Source organism: Acyrthosiphon pisum, chromosome A1, assembly GCF_005508785.2.
Source record: "Acyrthosiphon pisum isolate AL4f chromosome A1, pea_aphid_22Mar2018_4r6ur, whole genome shotgun sequence".
Taxonomy (NCBI): domain Eukaryota; kingdom Metazoa; phylum Arthropoda; class Insecta; order Hemiptera; family Aphididae; genus Acyrthosiphon; species Acyrthosiphon pisum.
The window spans coordinates 6,788,969-6,795,952 of NC_042494.1; positions in this window are offsets into that span (position 1 = coordinate 6,788,969).

Sequence of the window (6,984 nt, forward strand, 5' to 3'; positions counted from 1 at the left end):
ATATTATCAGTGTGCCAAATTAGGGAAGTATAATATAAATGTGACTGAACTAATGAAAAGTATAGAATCTTATAAGAGCTGATTCTTCGTTGAAATCCTTACACAATTCTAGAATTCTAGCGGATCTAGTGATCTAGCATTTGTGTAGGTACTTATACTTGTCAAGTTGGTTGGTATTTTATTGTTTTCAAAAACAATATTTTTACGATAAGTTTCTTTCATCTACATAAAACAGAAATAAATTTAGTCTTTAAATATGATTGATATGATTTACTATGGATAAAAAGTAAATTGTAACTATTAAAAAAAAAATAGTTACATGTGTTGCTTACAAATTTTCAAACCAAGTACAAAGCACTGACGCACTGGCCAGTCAAATTACCTGCGTGTGCACGACTAAGATATAAACAAAAATAATAATTTGCTCAAGCACCTACTTTAAAATACTGTTCAGTTTTTATATAAACAATACACGTTGTGTATAAGTATAGTATTGTATAGTTACTTAAACGTGTACATATCGATTACAATAAAAATCGGTAATTGTGTGGGTTACGCATTGTTAAATAGAAATAATTGTAGGTATAAACATTACACACTATACGCACTGCTGCAGCGTATCTAATAATGAGTACAATAAACGTGTGTGTTTGTGTAATTATAGCCCACTAGGATATGGCTGCAAGATGTAACCCCTGCGAACATAATATAATATTATAATGTATACTATGGTTGTATATAAGAAATCGAGTAGATTGTGCACCTATATGGCTATATATATATATGACTATGTAAGACATAATATTACTTATAAACTCGCAACAAGCCTTTATGTGCCATATGGCAGTAAGAGGATACCGTAATATTCCTACATAATATATATTTATATGTTTGAGCGGGCGTGCGTAAATATAAACAAGGGGTGACACCATACGTGTTTCGACAACACTATATTATATATTATAACCTTTGGACCACCAAAATAAATTAGCCAACCGACTGACGCGCGTGGTCTACAATGTCAAAGTTGAAACATATCTAAATATATTGTATACATTCACTGACACATCGCACACGGTATCAGCTATTCTTTTTAATTAATAACAACCTTGAACCTAACCTAACCTATTACTAGACTGCTGATAACTGATATTGTAGATTTTTGTTAATTTCTTCAGAAGCATTCAAGCATACTTTTTTTTAGGTGTCTACTTTGTCTTTAACATTATTTTATAACATGTAGGTACGTATATAAAAGCTAATAGTGCGTACCGCGTACGCGTATAAAAACGTAGAACTTCAAGGAATTTTCGATTTTGACCACTGTACATTGAGGCTGCGGTGAATCAAATATATCAATTGACAATTATACATTTATACTCGTTCTTATTGGTCGCAATTAGTTAAATATGCTGCACGAGATGAACTTAATGAGTAGTTTTAATAACACGGTCTATATTAGCCATTAGGTATACCTACTGGCTACTGGCTACTATCAAATAATATCTAATTAGTATTCCAATTGTGAAATATATATTATAATCCTTACTACCTATTCATAATGTAAGCTTGTCCAAGATTCTGTTTTCATTCTCCTTTGCAAATGTATTATATTATAATTATACTATCATATATTAGTAATTACCTAGCTACTTATTACACATTTAAATATTTAATTTAATTTAAATTTTATCATATCATAAAATAAATAGAAAAATTTAGTGGAAATAACAATAAATTTACATATAATATACATATAATAATTATGTGTAACAGTGGGTATAGGACATAGGTATTATCTATTTTGTAAGTTTTATAGAAAAATGAAATTTAATAAAAACGATTCTAAGTGTTCTAAAGTCTTAACCAAACATATTTGTTATACTTTTATTTCTGGACCATAGTTGGAAATTATAAAATATACCTAAAACACATAATCATTATACAGTGGCGACCCTATAGAGCAAGACAACAGAAATATTTGTCTCAGGCCCTGTCATATAAAATTGTAATGTAAAATATTCTAGTGCAAGTATCTATTATTAGACACATTCACATTCATAAATCATAACATTTATTAATATTAATAACAAGTAATAATCGATGTTAAGTTTTAAATTTTATAGGTACTAAACGTTTTAAAATGTTAATATATTCTATTTTTCTTTGTTTTTAGAAAAATTTGGTAAAAAAAAATATAAGCTAAGACTTTGACTAGTTTTCACATAATACATTAAATCAGGTATAAAGTATTATTAAAAAATTACATTATTATAATTTAAATAATATATTGTATCTTATAAGAATATTATATAGCACCCTTAATAATGAATTTGTTCAAATTCTGTATTTTGGAATTTTTAAATATACTCAAATATCATATTTTTAAATGAATGAATTTTTTTGCAACGAGTTGCATACACAAAAATCAATCACTAATGATCCCTTAATTAGAATTTAGCTGCCCAGTTGTAGGTACATAAAATTTTAGCGTACCTATCATTAAATTAATCAATTTTCCAAGCAACCATACAAAAGTATCACTAACTACTGTATTAAGAATTAATTATTAATTAATATGGATAATAATAACTTAATGATAAAATAATATATTTATATATTATTGGAAAAAAAGGATCCAAAGAAATTGTTAGGTTCTGGAATGTTCAAAAAACCTAGCACACTCCCCTGCCTACATCAGCTATTATCTATTATGTTTTATATTTTTGTTATTTTTTACCATCATCGTAAAAATGAGATCCTGTTTTGCGATGCGTGTCCGTGACTACTGTCTATAGGTACGTATTCCGTTTTCGTGTGATTTCGAATAATGCACGTTTTTGTCAAGTAATGAAAAACTATATGTACTTAACTATGGGCCATTATCGTTATTCTTTCTTTATAATTTCATTATACATCACGCACTGCCATATTATACCTATTAAAAAAAGTTTCGTTGTTCGTTTAATTCAAATTTGCAATATATATATTTTTTATAAATGTTAATGTATCATATAATAAAATTTATCCCGAACGAAGCTGGGTTATCTACTTATCCAGCTATATAATAAACATTTTTGATATTTTTGTTCTTGTAAAATGTCACAGGTATTATATATTTTTTGTATAAATGGATCTATGACTATATTATATAACATTGTTCAATGTCCATAAGGGAATACATAACAATATATTATTTTCTGCATGAGCGTATGTATTACGCTTTGATAAGAATCAATTATAAACTAATATAATAACTATCCAAATTCCAACTAAAATAATTATTATAATATACTTATTTTTGGGCTGCTATAACAACACCCACCACAGTCAGAATACGTGTAATATCTATAACATTGCAAAAGTTATCGTAGTTTGAAAAAATGTATGCATGAAAAAATGTTTCGTTTGTAATGTTTTTATTTCATTTGTATTTAGCATTAGCTATAATATACATATATTACACTACTCCATTAACAGAATAATAAAATTATATAAATAGTTGAGTTCAATCTTCCAGCAGAGGCTCTTCAAACTGAACGAAATGTTTGAGGTTTTCTCATTTTGTCTACGTATATTATTATATACGACGTACTTATAAATTATAATTTATATACTACATACATGCTATTGCCCTTGCCATAATATTATCGGACTCAAGTACTCAACTCACAAGTGACCCGTTAATAATAATTGTTGTAGGTACCATGAAAAAAAAACGAAAGATATTCCCATATGTAAATTAAAATATCAATGGAAATAAATCATTTACAGGGAGCTCACACATTTTCAGTTATACTGCGCGAACCAATCAGTTGACTGACTGGAACTAAAATATAATATGTTTATATGTATATATCTATATTAGCTATTGGACGTGTGTGAATATGTGATATATTTTCAAACCTGACCATAGAATGATGTAAAACAAATTCTTAGTGATTTCTAAATTATTTACCGATAAACTATATGGATTACCTTTGGTCCTGTGTTTTTTTTTTTGTGTTCTTTTTACACACGATTTTTAAGATATACCTACAGGTTACTCGACAGATCATATATTTCGATACCCAGTGTTTATATTCGATTGCTGACTTTGAAAATGTAGTTAAATAAAGTATATTACCATTATAATGTATATAGGTATATATAAATACATTTTTAATTCGATACATATATATAATTAAATACACTGAGCCAGTTGTGATTCTTTCTAGTTCCTAAAAGTTACTGAACATCTGATTTTTGGCGATAAACTGTACGCATCATTCTCGAGACTCGAGACCAATAATACAATTTCTATATGGTATTGACATTTGACTGTAGTTGAGTAATCTGTATATACTATATCTTAAATTGTGGTTTTACAATAGTCAGCAGACTTTATGCAATATACATATATATATATATATATATATATTATATATGAATATAATATGAAATCAATAATAAGTCCGTATTAGCATGTTCGTGCACGTCTGGGTGAGTTACGATATAATATATCACTATTTATTATTACCACAATACCACCTACCTGAATCTTTCGGGATTATGTCATACTGGAAGTCTTGCATTATTGGATCTGAACTATGAAAATATTAAACAATATAACTTATAAGTATTAAATCTTGTTTTAATTGATACTGAACATTTTATGGCCGTAATGTAGGTATGCTATAAGTATATAGTCGATACTCGATCCTTAAAAATAAGTATTGCTTAAGCTAATTTTAATAATTTAAAAAATAAAAATGTGTTATAGTAAATAAAAGCAATACTTAAGTCTCGACTAACCTTAATTGGAGTAATACTTTTTCTTTTCTTAAACCAAAGTCTCATTTATGAATTTCATTGGAGTCATAAGTTTAGCTCAAACAATACTCATTCTTATAATAGGTAAGCATCGGCTAAGAATATGGCCCTTAATCTTTTTCAGTAAAATTAATAATTACATTATTAATGATTTTAATCTAACATAATGTGTGTATTTAAAACAATTTCTATATCACAGTAAGAAACTACGGACCTGTATAATACATTATATTCCATCATATCTATATAATCTAGCTTTTTTTTTGTTGTTATTTTTTAATTATCGTAAAAATGAAACTGTGTTTTGCGATGCGTGTCCGTATGTATATGTAGGTATGTGAATATCTATTTGTGTGATTTCGAATAATACACGTTTTTGTCGCGTAATGAACAACTGCTATTAAGGGTCATTATCGTTATTCTTTCTTTATAATTTCATTATGCCGGGCGGCGGGCGTGCTGCAATACAGCAACAGTGGTTATATACTTATTACCTTTATATAATATATATACATACTCTATAGTAAAGAAATACGTAGTATTTTAATATACAATAATATATGACACAACGCCGTCACCGTATTGTGTTCTTTTTTTTCCCGGCCTAGAGAGGGATGGAGACGAAGAGCGAGAGAGATCGAGGAAGACGCACTTTATGGATTGTCGAATTCAAACGCACGGGACGGAATATTCGACTTGAGGTTTTTTCCTTCTCGTTTATCCGTCGGTCGTTTTACTTTTTTTTCGTCCGTTTTACGTGGGCAGTGGGATTTTATAGTCGGGTTTACGCTATGTGTACATTTATATAGGTATATACAAAATATAAATGTATTATTATATATTATTTCTATTTCATTCACAACGTTTGCACGTTACGATGGATAGCCGCCGACGATGTGACGATGCAACTACAGGAGTGGAAACAAAAAAAAAAAACTATATATATATTATTACGTACTGTCTATACTGCCTATAGAGTACCTATATATTATTAAATATATATATATAATAATAATAATAATAATAATAGTAATAATGATAATAATAGATGTATACACGGTTCAGCGTCATCTCTCTTTGGTCCGTGGTATCCGGACCGTGAAGCATAACGGACGGACTCCCCCAATCGCGCGTTGCACGTTGGTAATATAGGTACGGTATTATAGCTATGTAACCCGCGGCACGACGACTAGCTTCTCGCTCGTCACCGTTGCCACAAACTCGATGGTACATATTGGTAAATATAATATAAATATTACATATTATATATAAATCTATACTTTTCAATGGTCCTAACGTTGTATACACTTATTAAATAGTTATACAAATATAATATATTTTAATACATTACGCCCTCCTTGTGTCCATAATGCACATATACCTTAGTTTACAGAATATTAAATATATGATATTATCCAGGATACGTCTTATTGGATACCATTTAATATTTATGTACAGGGTGTCTCACACTCTCACCGTATTTATAGTACCCTTTCCTAATAAATATAATTTTGAAAATGATTGTACTGCTTTAAAGAGTTTATAATGGTTTTAATTTTTTTTTCGGTTTACCTATAAACTTAATTACTTAAAATATAAGTTTTTCAAATTTTGCTTTAAATTCAAACTAAATTATGTGGATATTGTAACGTGTTGAGTTGGTAATTCTCATTAACTCATTAAAGTAACTAAAATATGTATGGTTGTGAAAGTTTTTAAGCGTGAGCTGAGGTGGGTTTGTTTATAGTAACTAGTAACTACTAACTAGTATAATATAGGTACCTAAGACGAGCCGTGGTCATAAGCGCAATTTCAACTTTTGGCTTGGGGGGCTGAATATATTAAAGGCAAGCAGACCAATGCAATATAGCATATTAAAATAGTATGTTCTAGGTTTTTTTTTTTTTTTTGTGAGATAGTGTGTGCTTGTATCTAAATATATCAAAAAAAACGTATAAATATAAATAAAAATTAAGTAATAATGTTATTTAATTACCTTACGCCACCATGCCTGACCTAAATAGAATCTACACCCACTAATAGCTATTCCAGGAAACATAGTTTTCGCGGCTTCATGTGCAGCTTTTTCAAAATCCACATGTAATGTGTGGATACATAGTCTGGTGGATAATATTCAAAACATATGTTTTTTAAAAATGTCCACATTTGATG